The 19,595-nt window shown below is 45.5% G+C and overlaps 1 protein-coding gene across 16 annotated transcripts in view; it reads right to left on the bottom strand.

Moving 5' to 3' along the window:
- Positions 1–19,595, bottom strand: part of EPB41L3 (erythrocyte membrane protein band 4.1 like 3) — a 150,581-nt gene that overhangs the window by 88,401 nt on the left and 42,585 nt on the right. For 3 of the 16 annotated variants that reach the window (XM_065668030.1, XM_065668032.1, XM_065668033.1), the window contains exon 1: positions 14,924–15,067. The exons of 2 other annotated variants lie outside the window; for them this stretch is intronic. The gene's annotated coding sequence lies outside the window, so the exon portion shown is untranslated. Of the gene's footprint in view, positions 1–14,923; positions 15,075–19,595 lie in introns of those variants that run through there. 11 more of the 16 variants (XM_065668035.1, XM_065668034.1, XM_065668041.1 and 8 more) reach the window with 9 other exon arrangements.

Here is a 19,595-nt window from a genome sequence, read left to right as displayed (position 1 = left end):
ACGCAAGTAAGGACAGAAAATACCATTGGCGGGATAACCAATGACAAACACCCTTCACTGCCGAACAGCTCCAGCTGTAACTGGAATCGGCAAGAACCAGAAAGCTACTAACTTGGTGTGATGCACACTTTGTTATTTTTCAAGCAGCCGGTTGTACTACCCTATATACTGCAGCCACACATTCATTAGGGTGGGTCATATTGAATTATGTGTGGAAAGGCCGAATTATTACCTTTTTGCAGCAACCTTAGTGTTGTAACACCCAGAAGTTTCATATGGGACAGTTTTGCAGTTTATTAAACTAGACACGTTTTTGCGCTCTACAAGCTTTTAATTGTCATGGAAGAACACATACACATATAAACATATTAAATGTATTATAAGTAATGTCACACAGAATCACAGAATCACAGAATAGCTAGGGGTGGAAAGGACCTTAAGATCACCTAGTTCCAACCCCCCTGCCATAGGCAGGGACACCTCACACTAAACCATGTCACCCAAGGCTCTGTCTAACCTGGCCTTGAACACTGCCAGGGATGGAGCACTCACAACCTCCCTGGGCAACCCATTCCAGTGCCTCACCACCCTAACAGGAAAGAACTTCTTACTTACATCCAATCTAAACCTCCCCGTTTTAACCCATTACCCCTTGTCCTATCACTACAGTCTGCAATGAAGAGTCCCTCCCCAGCATCCCTATAGGCCCCCTTCAGATACTGGAAGGCTGCTATTAGGTCTCCACGCAGCCTTCTCTTCTCCAGGCTGAACAGCCCCAACTTTCTCAGCCTGTCTTCATATGGGAGGTGCTCCAGTCCCCTGATCATCCTTGTGGCCCTCCTCTCAAATTAGTTTGATTTTATGGGGAAGATGATTCCCTTAGACTTGTCCATATATGCTATTACCATTCGACATAAGAGTAGAAACTCCACCAAGTCACTACTGCATATCTGTTTTAAACACTATTCAAAACAAAAAGGCTAGGGGGCTTTTTGGCATTGTTTTGAGGTTTTTATTTTTTTGTTGGGTTTTTTGTTTTGTGGGTTTGTGGGGGGTTTTTCTCAGACGAGGGCTCATGTTATCATTCTCTGTCCTCTCAGAGGATAACCTCTGGTTGCTGTAGTGTGTTAGAAAGCAGATTTGTTAAGTCACGTATGTACCTAGCAAGCTGAAGTCTGGCACACATCCCTTTCAACTCCTCCTCATTCAAACAAAAATCTGTGCCATAGAAGGGGAAAGAAATTAAAAGTGCTATTTTCAGACCAAATGTACTTGAATGAAAAAAACCTAAACTCAGTACTGAGAAAAATGACAGAAAGGCAAGACTGTTTCAGCCTTAACACTGCATTAGCTGTAAGCGTCCTAGCAATTTGCACCTTTACTAACCTCAGCAGTGGGGCTTGATCTGTACAATACGATTTATAGGTACCCTAAGCAGATGCAGAAATATTTCCCTACCTATACACTTTCAAAGGCAAAAGGACTTGGAATTTTCCTTCAAACTAGCAGTGTAGGTTTGCAACACGAGCTACATGGTGCTTACAAACCCCATACTCAGTGGCACGGGGTTTCTAACTTGCTTTAATTCTCAGGTTCTGGCAGGCACAGGCAGCACGCTGTCTGGGACCAGAGCAAAGCCAGTGCAAAGCATGTGGATGACAGGTCCTCAGCCCTGAACATTTCATTGTATGAAATTACCTCCAGGTAATTGTATGAAATTAGCCTCCAGGCTAATGCCCCTTGCCTAATGTGGGTTCATGCTACTCTCCCAGTTTATATTTATCCCTGACCCAGGTGCTGTTTTCCAACAGTGAACACAAGCTCGCTCATGCTGAGGGCTCTGAAACAAAGACAGGAATTTTGTCCCCCTTCTACACATACCCCTACGTGTATGTGAGCCATTAAAAAGATTTCATACAAGCCAGGTTCATGTGCGAAGGAACAACTGACCTGGACTTTCTGAATGTTCAAAGCCAGAGTATGTTTGGCCCCACACTTCATATGCTACATGTATTTTGCCTCCCTGAAGCCTACAGGAAACAGCTGTCATTAACATTCACCCCTTCTGATAACACTTTCCTTAATCCCTAACTGACTTTCCAGCCTATAATTAAACTTTCCAGCTGCCACAGTTGGAGATGGCACCAATATCCATTATTTGTTTCTCAGCAGTCCCTAAAAAGCCCTCTTCCCAATTTCCAATACCATGGCCAAGGACAAAAGCCTCTTACGCTTACAGGTTTTAGGCTGAAAACCTTCCATTTGCTTACAAATTGCCCCATCTTTTGCTAGGGAAATCAAATGGCCAAGAATTATTATCTTAATAATAAAACTAATGCATTTTTATAGCGCCAATAAGCACTATAAAAATAAGTTTTCAAGCACTATAAAAATAAGCTTTCAAGCACTATAAAAATAAGTTTTCAAGCAAAGAGCTTGAAACCTGATGGATATATGCTGCAAGTGCTTCCACATTTTGCATGAAAAATATACTGGAAAGAGCTGTATAAGGACCATCACTTACAGAGATGTTCAATCCAAGCCCAAAGTTTAAACAGCAGCTCTGAGATGAAAGAATTAAGATTTGGAAATACCCTGTGAATAGATGTAACAAAAGACTAAATGTATTACTTTGGACTGCAACAGTCGATTGGGGTTAGCACTTCAATATTCAAAACCTGTTTTTCACATTTCACGTAAATGATTACATGAACAGTAGAGATGGTTGGCAACATTTCTGTCTGATGCTATTGTTACAGTGTTCAGGAGGACTTGATATTTTATGAGAAAATGACTGGCTTCACAGTTGAAAAAGGAAAGAAGAGGTCGGAAGTAAACACTGTACTTTCTGGTAACAAGACACAACCGGACCCTGGGGCAGCTGAAGAGAGCATGTTAGGGCACCATAACACCCCGTACACACACACACCCCCCACAGGCTTCAGGATAACGACGATTCACAAGCCGTTCAGATCCAGGACAAGAAAACACCAGTCAGCCACAAACTTGGGTTACTTTGGAAGCCTCAAACACCTCAGACATCTTTTGAGCTTCTGAGTCCACAAAGCTCCCCCACCCCAAACCTGAAGGCTGAATAACCACGCACAGCATCCTCAATCAAAGAGCTCAACAACTCCCTACCATAAACCAGGAGCCAACAACTCCAAATATTATCTGTTACAGAGTAGGGTAACATTTGCTCGGCAGATGAAGCGCTATCATTACAAACAGTGAGCTGCATCCATTCATAACATGTCTGGCCAGCGTCCACCAGCAATCATGACAACCCACCAGCCTGCAGCAATCACACTGCCTGCTGATGAAGACATGAGGATGCTCGGGGTCAGCCACCCCTGTGTCTCCTCTTAACATGTTTAGGAGTCACAGCATGCTTTGGCTTTGCCTTTTGCCCCACATGGCAGAGACAAATTAAGTGCTTAGATCCAGTCTTCACATTTCAGAAACCACAGGCTGGTTTCTTCAGGAATGAAGGCTGCAGCCTTGCTGAAAGTCAGCTGCTATTTAAACAAAGTGGGGCACCTGCAGGAAGGGAACGCATTCATTTTTAATTTTATCCTGCTGGTCGAGGCTAACAATTTAACATTAAGGTTTTAACGCTGAAAAGTATTTCAGGAACTGTTCAGGATTTATCAACTACTGTAAGGGTATGTTGGTAAGCTACCAGAAGATTGATCATTTGAGTTTTGTCAAGTCTAAAAGCATCGTTGCTCAGTGAAGGGATCATACCAGACAGGCGCAAAAAATCAAAGCTGGGACAGCTATGGTTTGTTCCTAGTGACAAGGCAAGAAAGGTCAACATTTTACGTGGAAATTAATATGCCTTCTGTTCTATCTAAACTACAGTTAAACTTTCTTCTTACATTAAACGTATCATTAGAAAGGTAAATTTTGAAGAGTGCATGTGACACATTTAAGCTTCAAATACGTACGCTTTCAGAGGTTAAGAGAAGGCGAAAACAGCCTTTCACTGAAAACGGTTAGTCATTTTTAATCACAGGATACCTCTACAAGAGGTGTGACTGATGCAATTTAAATTTTCACCTGACAAATTGAATTATTAATCTTCACAGCACCTACAACAAACGATCAAGTCAGTGAGTTACCAGCCTCAGGAGCTACTACAGAACGTCTCTAAGACAGCACCCCAGGGTAAAGCACTTCTTGCAGGCGCTGCAGCCACGAGGGCACAGGACCTCTGTCCTTGTCCCCACTGCTACTTCCTACCTTCAGTCTTCCAAAGCAGGGGAGGACCTTGGGCAGCCCAAACAATAAAAAATGTTGTGGTTTGCAAGGAAGGTGACAGCAAAACAAAGTCGAGAGCTTTATCTACACCTGGAAAGAGCTGTTCATTCTGCACTGGCAGCTCTGAAAGGGAGGACTAAAGAAGCTTGAGGAGCTTTTTACTTGCATCTGAATGAAAGCTTTATCTATTGCAGGTCATTTCCCTACAGAAGGTAACAAACAGTCCAAGCTCACACTAAGTTTTCAAGGAGTTGCCTTTTTCTAACAGAGTGCGTTTGTCATGACGTCTTGCCAACCCAGTTCTGGAAGATACCATGCTTTTTGCAGAGCTGTCATCTTAAGCAATGTTAAATATTACTCTTTGGTACTAATTTTCTCTCTAATATTCACTATTAGATCAATAATCAATAGATCAATAACTTCCTTTTTAAGCGTCTAACTAGAGTTCAAGAAGAAAGTTCTAAGCAATCTCCACAGAGTAACTTAGAATAGGGTTTCCATACACCATAATTTCATAATACTGGATTAAATTACAGTGGGTTATATAGGTTCTTAAAAGAAAGGCAAAATGCAACCAAAAAGTAGGATTCCTTGCTTGAGAATGTTAAAATTTTGGGCTTAAACATGCCAGTAGTCCAAGAATTACTTCTGCTCAGCCCGCTTCTCCAATTAGTATGTTTTTAAGTAGGAAATAATTCTGTTCATCATGTAAACACTTACTCAGACTCTTGATAATGTTTGTGTTATCCCTTCCTAATTTCTGGACAGTTTCTCTCAGGCTCAGCAGCTAACATTTAATTAAGAGATATTTAACCACTAGTATTTTTTAAACAATGGCACGCATACAGAAATAATTGCCCATCAGAACTACTTTACAAAATCAAAATACAGCCAGTGGAAACAAAACACAAAACACTCGCCTTCAGCTGAACTAGTTTTGTTCAGAAAATGAACAGACAATGCATTTCCTTGGCTGAGACCCTGATTTGTTTGCCAAGTCCCATCCTGCAGTGATTTTTCTGCTTACAACAACATCTACAAGGTGCAGAGAGCACTATCAAGGAAGAAGACTCGCAGTTCTGCAGGTGAGGAATGACAATAGCCTTGGCATGCCTTAGAAAAACCGACATAGCAAAGCATTTCTAGTAAACTGTGCAATGTAGCATGTACTTAATGTGTCTATCCCTTTATAACTGCTGGGAAGTTACAGGATTATGGACATCTTAGGGCAATTTGTATCTGTATAACACGATGGCTTGTTGCTATATCATCTGTTGCGCACAAGCATTCGGTTTGGTTTTTTTTTACTTGAAAAATAAATCACAGCAAGATTTCTTACAAATCTATGGAGATAGTAAACACTTGTACTGATTTCCACAAACTCGTTAGGAGAAGGAAGCATAACTACACTGACTGCATTCTTCGAAGCCACATCACAGGATCGGAAGGTCACAGGGGGCATCTCCTTTCATACAGCTATCTTGCTTTTAGATAGAAAAAATGCCAGCAAGAGTTAGGAAGCAGTGCTTCAGATGATTGAAAATGCAGGACATAAGCAAACAGCAAAATAAAGTACAATAACCAAACTGCTACTGGGGTGAGGCAATTCAGAACAAGAGATGGAGAAAGCATTATCATTATGTCTGCATGGCAGATAGGTAAAAATAAAATTGGAACTGAACAGAAAGGAGTCCAAAACCAGGTAAAGCGTTTACTTCTTATTATGAACGCTCCTGCTACAGAAGCTGCTGATGTCTTTCTGGCCAGTGTAACACAGAAACTACAACTTCCATGTCTCTGTGGGTAACCCTCAAACTGCACCATTTGCTCTGGCAACAGGCATTTTATGTCTGTTCCTGTAGCACAGCAGTGGCAAGTTGGTAAAAAAGTAAAAAGAAGGAATTTCTTTTTATTCTTCAGCTCCGCATCCTTAACTCAATCACTGCCCTTTTGGACTGAGAAAAAGACTGGCTTTACTGTTCTGCACTGCCCTATTAGTAGAGAAGCTGCAAAGTAAAATATTCATCATGGTTTATATATGATATGAGCGCAATTTTGGGTTCGCACAATGAAGAACGAGTCAAGAAATATGTGTCGCTGTGCTGGTTTTGGCTGGGATAGAGTTAATTTTCTTCATAGCAGCTAGTATGAAGATATATTTTGTATTTGTGCTGGAAAAAGTGTTGATAACACAGGAACCTATTACCAGTTACTGCTGAGCAGAGCTTACACAGAGCCAAGGTCTTTTCTGCTCCTTCCACCACTCCACCAGTGAGTGGGCTGAGGGTGGACAATAAGTTGGGAGGCGGAGGGGGCTGGCACAGCCCAACTGACCCAAGGGATATCCCAATACCACATGGCATCATGCTCAGAATATAGAGCTGGGGGAAGATGGAAGAAGGGGGAACATTCAGAGTGATGGTGTCTATCTTCCTAAGTATCCATTACACATGATGGAGCCCTGCCTTCCTGGAGATGCCTGACCATGGGAAGTGGTGAATGAATTCCTTGTTTTGCTTTACTTGCACGTGCAGCTTTTGCTTTACCTGTTAAACTGTCTGCATCTCAACCCACGAGTTTTCTCACTTTTACTCCTCTGATTCTCCCATCCTACTGCGGGGGGAGTGAGGGAATGGCTGTGTGGTGCTTAGCTGAGAGGTGGGGTTAAACCACGACAGTCACACAACTACCAATTGAGAATAAAACACTTTCAAACTTCAAACATGAAGTTCTGTCTGATTTGATTTGGCTTTGCAAGAACTGTGGTCAGTCCGTACACATCAGAAAAATAACCTCAATACCAACTCCTTGAAGAGAGAAGCACGCTTTTCCAGTAACTTTAGTTACATCAGCATTTCACCATCACAATAAATGTGTGGCATATTTAGTTATGCGCAAAGCAAGTCAGTACGTGGTTTATGCAGACAGACAGCCTAGCTGAATATATTTGAATATATTGATGAAGGGGGTGGGTGCTCTCTTCTCCTTGCCTTGGACAGCTGGCGGGGGAGGAAGCATCGTATGCTGACTCTACTTCTCCAACCCATTACAGGCGGAAAGGGATTCCCAAGATTGGAATAAACTAAGACAAGTTAACTATTCCCTAGTTCTTGAGGATGTCATTAAAGAGGGTGGTGTGAGAAACAGCTCTGGGTGGTGCTTATATTTTTCCTTTACTTTTCCCAAGCTATAACCCATTAATACATTATTATAACCTACACAGAAGACCAGTGGTATTAAGGGCATGAATGAACATAGAATGCAAACCAGTGTCAATACCAGGTCTAAACTAGTGTAGAGCCTGTCCACAACCTCTGTTTGCTGCTCTTAGCACACTACTCCTGCAAGGAAGTGATCAAATCCTGACAGTGTGCTGGCACAGTATAAAAGGACACTCCTAACTGCCATGCCTCAAATTCCAGCTCTAAGCCTGCTAAGAGAAAGCCTGCAAAACTCTTTAATAAATCATAGAAATCAGATGGAAATTAGGTCATCTTGCTCACGCCTCCCCTCCGCACTGCGAGTTTGCTACCCATACACTGCTGCTGAGTGCTCTGTCTTGGCAACTCCTAAATGATTCAAGTGCTGAGGTTTCTCCCAATTCCCTGGGCAGGCTGTTACACAGCCCAGTGAACCTCACCATCCATCCGCTTCCCACCTATCAGCCTCATCCTCTCCACCCCAGTTTTGCCTCTGTCTCACTTTGTCGTGTTCCTATTTGTATCTCCCTTTCACTCCCCAAAAATCCACTCTTGATGCTACCTCAACAACCATCTGGCAAAAATTGTTGCTCAGGAAACGTTCCTCTGCCTCTCCTGTAATCCCACTGTAGTATGCTGCTATTTTTAGGAGAAAAAGGAGGTGGTAAGGGAATGAAAGGCTGCCAGCTCCAGAGGTACAAGAATAATGCTCCAGTACATGGAAACTACATTACAGTGTTTCCCTTTATGCACATATAATTAACCAAAACTTTCAATCTTCTGGAATGATCCAAAAGAGAGACAGAAGAAATGGAAAAGACAAATTCCAAGGTAAAAACCTACCATCTCATTTTACCTTTCAACCCCACAGCTGGCCCCTCCTTCCAGGGCTGTTCTCAACATTTCACATCGGTGTTTGCCTAGCAAGACACATGGTTAAACCAGATACTTCCATTAGAAAATGATATATTAAGAAACCTGATTACAACAAGAGGCAACTATGTCTTGTACCAGCCCCTCAAGTGAGAGCGAGACCTGTGTTTTATTCCTGCTTTGAGACAAGGTGACATGCTAACCTCTGAAAAGACAACTGCCCATCACCCTCCCCAACCTGCCCAGCCAACAGTGGCGCCAGTTGTCCCGTGCAAAGGGCTCTGTGCAACCAGTGCCTGGACTACCAAGACCATCTGGCTGAAGCAAAAAGACCCTGCCTTCCTGAGAGAACACTTTCATACCTCACCCACCACCTTTATCAAACCTCATATTTACTGATATGCAAAGTTAAAAACCACTAGGTTCTTAACAAACCTCGGAGTACTAGGAACAAAACAGAAGTACTAGGTTTCTTGCTGCAAACAATTTCCATATTCCAGAGGCAATACTCCTCTCTGTATAGAAGTATGTGTCCGTATATTGACTCCAACAGAGCTGTTGGGCATCCGCAGCCATCACACTGTGTTGGGGAGCAGAGGAGCTGAGCGCTGCCTGCCCCAACCCTTGCTCTGCGACAGCAGTGATTTAATTGAAAGAAAACAGTGACGAATTCAGTGGACCTGGTGAAGTAATCATCTCCAGGGTCATTACAGAGATTACAGCTTCCCGACCCAAGCCAGTAGGGTCAGATTTTGACACCTCTGTCTAAAACAAATCGAGTCTTGCTTATCCATTTCTGTGGGAAGACTAGCAGATAAAGATACTCCTGACATGAGTCAGGGTGCAAGAACAGAACTCTCGGTTAGCACAAACTGTTTTGGTTTGAGGTTTGTTTTGGGGTTTTTTTTGGTTTTGTTTGTTTGGTTGGTTAGGTTTTTGTTTTGCTTTGGTTTTGGTTTTTTCCCTCTTCACAGCCTGTTTGCATTTCCTGGCTTATTAAAGATTTTATTTGCAGCCAGTATATCCTAGGAAACTAGGAGGTGTTACACATAACTGCCCTGAGATTCATGAGGAGTAAACGAGGTAACCTTCACCACCAGGGACAACTCCTGCTCCATCACCACCAGATACACCACACGCCCCAGCTGCTGTGAGCAGCGTCACCTCCCGCTACACGGGAAAGGCTGCCTCCCAGGATTTGCGCTCCTCTGGGGAGGTGGAGAGCACTGAGGCTAAACCAGTGCAAGGGGGGGAAGCTCTGAGGAAGAAGAATGCAAGGGATAATCCCAAATCAGGAGGGGAAGTGGAGCAAGTGCTTGGCCACCTTCCTGGGTGATGGGAAGGATGGATGGCACCAGAGGTTCCTGCACCAGCAGGGACCCCTCCATGGAGCCCAAAAGAAGGGTTCCCCCAGCCAGTGACCACAACCAGGAAAAGGGGGCTTGCAGTGCAAGCAATAGGCAGGAGCCTGGCTGGGGGAGCAGGACACAACTAAAGAAAAGAGCAAAACCACAGGTGTAAGAGTGCAGCTTGCTCTGGTCTGACATGGGCCACAGATGGGTCTTTTCCCTTCCTTTTCCATGAACATCCCATCATCCATCAAAAGGGCTCCCACCAAGAATATGCCACCGTCAGCTGTTCCCACCTCAAATATATTCCCCTGCTTGCTACCTGCAGCCCACCTGGGATCAAACTGAGACTCTACTTTAGGAAAAAGGCTGTAGTAAAAGCTAAGCAACAGACACACGCTATACCTTGGTAGCTCAGATTTTAACACAGCAAGAGAACAGAAACGTCAACCACTCTCCATTCCACACAGGAACTTTCTTATCCCACCTCTATCGCATTAGAGCAGCGCTATGACTTTTGCCTTCTGTCACGTTTGCCAGTAGACATTTCATGTAAAAACATGCACTTAAGCATGTATGCAAAGCTATATCCTGCTTTTTTTTCTCTTCACACACTCCCTCGCCCCTTCCCAAAATATTTCTTTGTATTCACATATGCTTTGCATTTATTCTAGCCCTTTACCCCCCACATGTGCTCTGAGTCCCCAGTTTCCACATTCTTCTTTAACCCTCTAAACTATAAAGATTTTTCTCAGCGGGATCAAATATCTGGTGGGTGATCTTCATGCGGATTTCAGTACTTCTTTTGTTTCCCAGTTTGCCAACAGATCAGTTTTGACACGTAGTGAAGTCACTGAAAGGGATTCTCTGTCTGAGGCACTCTAAGTATTTCCATGATTTATAAAGGAAATGGTAAAAATCGAAGGTGTTACTGTAAAACGAATTCCCCCCCCCCCTTACTTCTATGTATTGTTTTAAACTTTTATTTATCTATTACCCTTCATACACTGCATCGTGTAGGATGCAAACAGATACATGATTTAGATTATTGTAATTTCCTTTTGCTTTTATCCACTTTATTCATGAACAACCAGCTTTGCTGACACAGTCAATGACCAAGTAAGAAGTAAAGATTTCATCTTTCCCCAGACACAAAAAGCTGCCAATTACTAAAATTCCATTATCAGTTACTCAGGGAGGGTGCAGGAGATACTGAGTTTGCTGTCTATACAGCACATTGTCTCAGATTAACTCAGTTGTCCCAAATACTGACCCATTTCTGCTTTTCCACAGATATTTAGTCCCCAGCAATCCTACTGAGTTTCCCCTGCACCGATGCTTTAGTGACAACAATTGAGAGTGGCAGGGGCAGGAGCAAAGAGCTCATAGGACTTCTCTTACCAACATCAAGATAAGTGCCTGAGCTCCTCTTCTCCACTACCTGTGCATTTAAAATTTTAAGAAATTGAAATCTTTCCAAAGAAAACAAGTTTTTTTCTTTGGGCATTTCTAGTCAGCTAATGCAAGAGGAAGTGCTATGTGTCTATATACACATTTAGACTTGCCATTCCGCAGTATTAGCTATTAGAGAAGGCTAACGCTGGAGATTAAAAATTAAAAGAAACGCTCTATAAAACCTAGCTAATTCATCACCTTTTCAGTAGTGCATCTCTTTTAAAGATTTCCTTTATGATACTGATTCAAACTGCTTAGCAGTACTTATTTAAGTCTAGGTTTGGTAAAGGTCTTCATACACGCTATGACTTGTGTACCAAATAAAAATCCATCACGATCGTTTGGAATAAACATGTTTTCACTTTTCAGCCTAGTTGACAACAATCATTTTTCAGTCATACACATGCATTTATTTTCACTTGAGAGAAATTATGTCAAACAAAACACCTTCAAAATTCAAGCTCTGCAGCCATAACATATTTCAAGTTAAAAACATGATAAGTAAGATGCTAAAACACAGTATCCCAAGGCCATGCTACACACACTGAAGAAGCACAACCCTGCAGACAAGAACCCTCCCTGCATGGACCCACCCTTTGTTTTCAAAGCCCAACATACACTGAGTGCTCACCGAGCATACACAGATTCTCACTCAAGGATGTATTTCGATGTGAAAAAGTCACACAGTTATTAATACTTTCATGTTGAGAACGCTGTAGCTCAAGAGATAAAGCTGATGCTTCATCTCATGAGAAACAAGTATTCTTTTATAAAAGCTTATAAATGGTTTGATGTTTTCCCCGAGACAACAAGCAGTCATTTCCTGATACATGAGGTTTCCATGAAACAAGTCTGAATGTCACCCAGCGTGAATAACACATTTAACACATTTCAAGAACTTTCTGTTAACTCAAGATCATGCTTGAAATACAAAGAAGTGACATTTTATGTATTAAAAAAAAACAACAGCAAACCAAACCAACACAACAAACCATGCACAGCCCCCAAGGAATTCAGAACCATTACACCAAACAACAAATCTAACAAACCTAAGTGTGAGCACGCTGCTGTAGGTCAAACCTACCAGGAGTGCCCATATTGTCTATAACACCACACACACAACCCCAGCCAAAGACAAACCTGTAAACAGTGATTCTTTTTCAAAGACTAAATATTCAGCAGGTTCCCACTAGGGAAAGAAAAAAAAAAAACCAACAAAAAAAACCCAACCCCCAAACCACCTTACCCTCCATAATTTAAAAATTACATAAGCTTTAGCTTCACCTTCACTTGCTCCTTCTCAGAAGAGAGAAGAAAACCCCAACTAAAATCAGACCTCTCCAGTTCTGCTGCAGTTCCCCAGCAGACTCAGCCCTGCCCTGCGAAAAGCTGCCAAGGCGGAGGCACTTGGGGGGGGGGGCTGGGGATGGCTGCCACACCCTGAGGTCCCCCCCCGCTTCCCCTCTTCCTCCTCCTGCTCCTCAAGGCTAAACCTGCCCACCGCAGAAGCAGGCTCCCATCGGATGAGCTGCTGACACACATCCGACCAGCTCCTCGGTCATACGGGGCAGCCTTGGGGAGAAAAGGCCATCAGCTGCATCATTAACGGAGGGATGCGACTGCGTCCAATTAGTTTGGAAAGAGGCCCAGGCTGTACCAGTCAATACAGAGCAGTGTATTTTTAATACTCCCTAATGTGTTTCGTGTTCTCTGCTGCAGTGAGCAGGTCTGCAGCATGCTGGCAGCTCAAGGAGCTTTCCTGCTCAAGCAGTGCTGTAAGGAATAAACTTCCCAGCGGCTCTTACCCTAATGCAGTGCTCTTGGGGTTTCTCCTCCCCTCATTGCCATGCAGGTCTCACCCTCACCTTAGAGCTGAAACTTTCCAACCCAAGGAGACCAGCACAGCAGTATTCGCCTATACTATACTATGCATGTACAAACACAGGTGCAGCAACACTCGTGAATGTAACCACACCACTAATGCAGCATGATGATCTTTCAATACTCTATGAAAGGACTACTTTCCATAGATTTTGAGAAAAAGCATACACTGAATTGCACCTGACCAAAATTTACTGGTCAAAACCTTACAGATTTTGTTTATATTCTCATTTTCTATGAGATTTAGTTATACCTGCTCTCTTTATACAAACCTTTCAGCTTTCTATGGACACAAGCACTGACAATATCAGAAGTAAAATGTAAAAGATATTCAGTTCACCACACTGTAAAAAGATGCTGGGGACACACTTAACCCAGAGCTTTAATTTTGGCAGGCAGGCCTCTGACTTGCCATCATTTTGACAGAAAGGAGTTGAAACATAGTGGGCACTTTCCCTTCGACTTCCAATCAAATTGCATATTGAGCTGAGGAGACACTTTCCATTTCTGCCTCAAACGCTGGAGAAGAGAATTTAGAGCAATGACCACCTTTACCAAGCACCGTTATCCTCAAGCACAGCCCCAAGAGAAATTAGATCAAGACACCACAAGGACAGACTGTCTACACTACTTGGATACCTGTGATGGTCACAGAGTGGGAGTTTTATACTCGGTACATATGCTAAAGTTTTATTCTCAGTATATATGATAAAAGTTTCGACTCAGAGTGAAAACCAAGCTTAAAAAGCCGAAATGCTGTTCCACCAGCGTCTCCCTGCTCCCCGCACCGGGATGCGGGAGGACGGGCCCGCACTGCCTTCCTGCCGGCCACACGTGCGGGGTCTCCCTTCGCCCACACACCCGGCCAAGCACGGCAACTTCCAGGCCGCGGTCTGCGGGGCCACGCGTGTTTGCGGGGTGTTTGTGTTTGAGGCCGCCGCTCCCGCGCACCTGGGAGCTGGCGCCGAGGCAGGCAGGCAGCAAGAGCGGGGAGCCGCGATTCGTGCCCGGGGCAGCCCTAGCAGCGCGGCACGGAGCGGCCGCGGCCCGGCGGCTCCGATACCCGCGGGCAGCGGGGCCTCCCCCTCTGCGGACCCGGGTCGGCGCTGCCACTGCAGCGGTCCGGGGCCGCGATGTGCTCCGCACATAACCACACCCACCGCATTGCAGAAGCCACGGCCGGGGGGGGAAGAGGGAAACAGCCCCCCCTCTTCACCGCAAGGCGCGCAGCACCCCCGGACGGGCAGTGAGGGAGGGGAGGGCCCGGGGCGGAGGGGCTCCGGCTCCCCCTGCACCGCCTGGGCACTGTGCCCCCCAGGTGAGCGGGACAGCGGGCACCCGGGGGGGGGGGGGGGGGGGGGGGGCAGGTCAGCTCCTCACTAATCCAGACCACCCCCCCCCCCGCCATGCCTCTGCTGCCTACAGAAGTTTCCCACAAAAATGCGTATCGCCCCCCAAAAATTAAAATCGCAAACACCCCCCCCCATCCCTTTCCCCAGCACAGCTGCAGCGGGAGCAGCCCTGCCATGTCCGTGTCACCGTCCCCCATTCCCCCCCGCCCCGTCAGGCCGGAGCGAGCCAGACACCGCGCGGAGCCCCCACTGTCCTCCCTGCGCTGCAGGGGCACCGCTCGGCACAACCCCCCCACTCCCACCGACACCATGGCTTCACTCACACGCCAACACACCCCCCCCCCCCGCTGCTAACTTAAAAATGGCTCCTAGGAATGAGGTTTCTATCTCTATAAACCTCATTTATACATATATACGTGTATGTGCATATATATAAAATGTATGTATATATTAAAAAGCAATGCAATCTGCCCCCCCCCGGGTATATTCTCTGCTTCCCCCTGCGGAGGGGACACTGCACGCACTGGGTGCGGGCGCAGTGGGAAGGTACCTTGGCGGCGGCGGCGGCGCGGCGAAGGCGGGGAGCGGCGGCGGTACCGGGGCGCGGGGCTGCTCCCGGCGCAGCGGCGGGAGGCGGCGGCGGCGGCCACGCGTCAGCAGCGCAGCCCGGCTCTGCCCAGAGCGAGCCTCCGCCGCTTCCAGCAAATCAGGACTGCGGAGGCTCCTCCGGAGAGAGGGAGGGAAAAAGGAAAGGGGGAAGAGAAGGGAAGGGGAAAAAAACAGAGAGGGGGAAAAAGAAGAGAAGGGGGGAGGGTGGGGGTGGGAAACCCACTCCGCGGAGAACGGCAAAAGCGGATGCCCGCAGGTTTCTGGAGCCAACACCCCACCGCCCCCCCCCCGCCTGCTGCCGCGGTGGGAGAGGGGCTGCCGAGGACACCCCCCCGGGCACACAGCAGGGAGTGCACCCTCTTCTCCGTGAGCCCGGCCCCGGGATCCCCACCTGCGTCCGGAGGGACCCGGCCGGTTTTTGGCTCAGCTAAATGAATTCTTCTATTTAGACAGATGAGTTTAGCTGCGGCGGTTGCAACCAAACCCTAGCGATGGAGAGAGTCCCTGTGAACTTCAAAGGAGTAAGCTGGGTGCTGGCAAGGTCTGGCTTTGATTTGCACATGGGGTTTTGCTTGGGGGGTGGGGAATGTACCAGCCTTTTCGATTGTAATTTCCAGTGACAAAGCACATGCTCTTAAAATCTGGACCCTATTTCACTCAGCAGCATCACCAAAACAGAAAAAAAATGTAGGTCCTGCCACACATCAGCTCCCGATCCAGAAAGGGTAATGTAAACCTGGAAATTACTTCTGAGTCTGCACTACAACACAGACCACAATATGCCACATGTCAGAAAGCATCAAAAATTCCTAGCACATACAGAAGCTGCATGGGAGAGGATAATCCTCCTTGCACCATTTCATTCTGGTAAATACGTGAGCTCTTAGAGCACATAACTAACTACATGCATAGCAGCAGAGACTGGATTTGAAACTGCCGCACCCCAGCACTCAGAGGCACCGCTCCTTCGTTTCTCTGGGGGCCCAGAAGTGGCTGAACTTGCTCTTTTCCAGGGAAGGAACTGACTATAGGAAAGGCAGTGATGGCTGGGGCTATGTAGGAGCCACAGACAGAACCACTCATGATGCACCTTCAATCCGGTTGCAACACAGTGGACCGATTAGGCATATTCTCCCTTTAAATAGTGTATTGACAGCTCCCCAAGATTATAAAATCCAAATTATATTCAGGCCTCTGATATCAATGGGGGGGGTAGTATCTGCTTTAATTAGCAGCATCTCGGGAGGGTTTAGGAAGGGAAAGAGGTTTTGACAGTAGGTAGCTGATATACCATTCTTCAGATCTGCAAAACTGCACTGCTCTGTATTTAATGCAGAATCATAACGAGACATGCACACACACACAGACCCTTCACCTGCTATGCAGGAGTGCCTTTTAGCAGATCTGGCACACTGTAACATGCACAAGAAGAAGAGAGACTTCAAAAGAAAAATGCATGCCATCAACTGAGAGAGGGCATACCTCTAGTCAGTTGAAATACAAAGACTTGTGTACTCTTCTCCTGGAGGAGCTCTGGAAGCCATCATGAATCACAAGGGAATGGACTTGACAGCTAAGACACACTTTAGAGTTAATAAGGTTTGATTGGGGGGGGGGGGGGGCAGGAAGCAAAGTAGGGAAAGGACTGAGTTGGTTTGATTCAAAGCAAGTCTCAAAGGCAAACTAGGAGACTTAAAGAAATACTATTTGACAAACAATGCCATTGTTTTTACATGAGATTTAGCAGCTCAACATTTTGCAGCTCTTGTCCTGCCCATTACAGAGGAAGGTGTTGACACTGCTTTTAAGCAGGGATAACACTGTTGGGAGTATTAGCACTTCCTTCACAGCAACACCTTGTCCTTGAGCACTACTGCAGGCAGATTTGCCCCACAGCTACAATATATTCTCTGATCCCTTTTGTGGATATACTACATATATAATAGCATCTTTCATCTGAGGATCTAGAAGGCTTTCAGCACGTTGATTTAACCTCAAAACATCAAGTGGCATTAACAGGCTGTTCCTACAAGCAGGAAATCTTTGCAACAGATATGAGATAGCTGGTACTTCTGGGATACCAATATGGGCCTCAGTTTCAGAGTACTCACACTCACAGTGTTTTTATTTTATTGGCATTTTCAGATGTTACTTTCTAATCCTCAAGTGGGTTAAGTTGGCCAGCTTGCCCTGACTTCTGTCAGATGGAAGCTCCATGGAAGTTTAGGCTTCCATGAATCAGCAGTTTTTAATAATTATTTTAAAATCCTATTCTTCCAGTAATTTACAGCCAGCCTGAATCCATACTCTTATCACATAGGTAGGAAACATGAATAATCCCAACCCCACCCCCCCCTTCACTGGAGTTATCCCAGTGTCCATTTACATGAAAGGAAGCTCAGATGAAGTCCAGGCAGCACCAAAGAGACTGTTCTCCTGCCTGGACATGGGACAGTAGTTTTATTTTTGCTATTTTCTTACCTTCCTGGAAGTGGTGCTTCAGACCTGGATGTCAGGAGTAAATGAGTTCAATGATCCTGTTTGAGTTTGTTTGTCCCAACTCCCAACACATCAGGCTCCGTGAGGCCCAAAGCAGTCCTTTCTCACCACCACCACCACCACCAAACGCCTGAAGAGCAGCCCCTCCTGCCTGCTACAGAGAAATATAACTCCTACATTGTGTTCATTAAAACCAGCACCTGCTTGGCAGGAAGTGGAGTGCCACACACTCGTGGTAGCCCTGAGTGCCCAGCCTTTGAACACTTGGTATCCTGCTGCTCTAAACCCAAGCTCCCTGCGTGCCATACCCCATGCACCATCTCCTCCCCATTTCAGTGACTGCATCTCCTCTCGATTTCAGTGACTGCAGAGAACTTCTCCCAGCCTGTTCCTGCTGGGTCATCATCCCCTTTCCTTTTCCCATATCCAGCATGCCCCATTCTCCATCCCCACTCAGCACCTTCTTCCCCTCCCTCCATTACCACCATACCTCTCGCTGGGGGCCTCCCAACCCTCTATTCCTCCTTTGCCCTTACAAGAGGTATTTCGTCTTCCCTCCAAATCAGTTTCTTTCCCCGTGTGCCACATAACTCCCCTGCATTTTCTCCAGGCCACGATTCTCCCTTTCCTACCCATGCAAGGAGCTGGATGCACATCAAAATTGCTCTATGCTGGTCTGGAATCCAGGCAGTTTCCACCACCCCAGCCTTTGGGGAGGAAGGCACATAGCTATCAAGATGCCAGTACCCCACTGTATGAGCAAGAGTCACCCAGGAGATCAACACTAAGCTGAGGACATGAGTAAAATAGGCAGCAGCTTCTGCCCTCCACTCCCTTTGCTATCCATCTATCACTTGGTTTTCTGGTTTCTCCCCTTTAATGAACACATGCAACTTGCTTTGGAAAGCCTTGCAAAGGTAGGGAAGGAAGGAAAGGAACTGTTCCTGGCATGAAAAGCTAGAGAAGAATAAAGGCAAAGACAGCCTCTGACATGAAGTAGGTAGATTAGAGGTGGGGAAGGAAAAGGTACCAACACATGCACACCCCTTCCCCATGGGGTAACTAGTTGGAGGAGAGCAGCCGTATGGAAAATGGGCCTGTGCAGAGTATTTGGCTACGACGAGGACTTCTCTTTTATAGGAGAAGGGAATGGGGAGACACATGGTCTCTGCCAGGAAAGGATGAATAGGCAACCCTGGAAGAGCAGGGACAAGGATTATTGCCCAGCCCTGGGAACTGCTGCCTAAAACATTCTTGTGATTCCCTAATTGATTGGACATGGCATTCAAAAGAGCACATTACAGAAAAGCAAGACACAAAAATGGCATCAAACCTAGCAAAAGGCTGTCTCAAGCCCAGCCAACAATGAATTAGCTGGGTACAGCACTTTGAAAAATGGCAAGTACCATAAAAGTAGTAGCATTATTATAGCATTATTAAGAAGATACTTCTCAGCAGACAGGAGCTTGGCACTGTCTAGACGGGTGGATGGGTTTGGAGTCAAACTGATTTTTTTATTTTTTTTTTATGATTATTACCGTATCCACTTCCATTTATTAAAAGCAAACTGTTCTGCCCATGACTCATGCAGCTCAGCTTTCTGCATGGCAACGAAACAAAATTCTCATAATTAAGAGCGATCACTGTGAGACAGCAAATGAAGGTAAGATTTGGAAATCAAACCAAATCTTCTATTTCTGTCTTCCCCTACTGCAAACATAAGGCCCACAGACCTCTAATTAGCCAATATTACCACTGCCTTCAAATATGTGAGTAGTAAACCTTCAGGTGAGATATCCCTTAGTGTAACTCAGTGACACAGCAGGTCAGATTTACTCTTGACCTCAGTGCAGGGATTTATTTGGTCTGTCGTTTGAAGTAAGTCTCGCTCTGCCAGACAGTGCCAAATCCACCCCTTTCTAAGATTACTGAAGGAACAATCAGTAAATTTGGCCCCAGTGCTTCTGCAACTGAAATCCTGCCTATATAAGACTTACTGCAATTAATTCAGCACTGCCCTTCGCCACTTTCATATCTGTAGCTACTTTCTGGCTGAGAGCATTAACTGGCTTATTAAGCGATTACCAACTGCTGCAGTTCTCCAGCCCCCATTA

This window comes from Lathamus discolor, chromosome 2 (assembly GCF_037157495.1).
Source record: "Lathamus discolor isolate bLatDis1 chromosome 2, bLatDis1.hap1, whole genome shotgun sequence".
In the NCBI taxonomy this organism is placed as follows: domain Eukaryota; kingdom Metazoa; phylum Chordata; class Aves; order Psittaciformes; family Psittacidae; genus Lathamus; species Lathamus discolor.
This window is presented reverse-complemented; position numbering and strand designations above follow the sequence as displayed.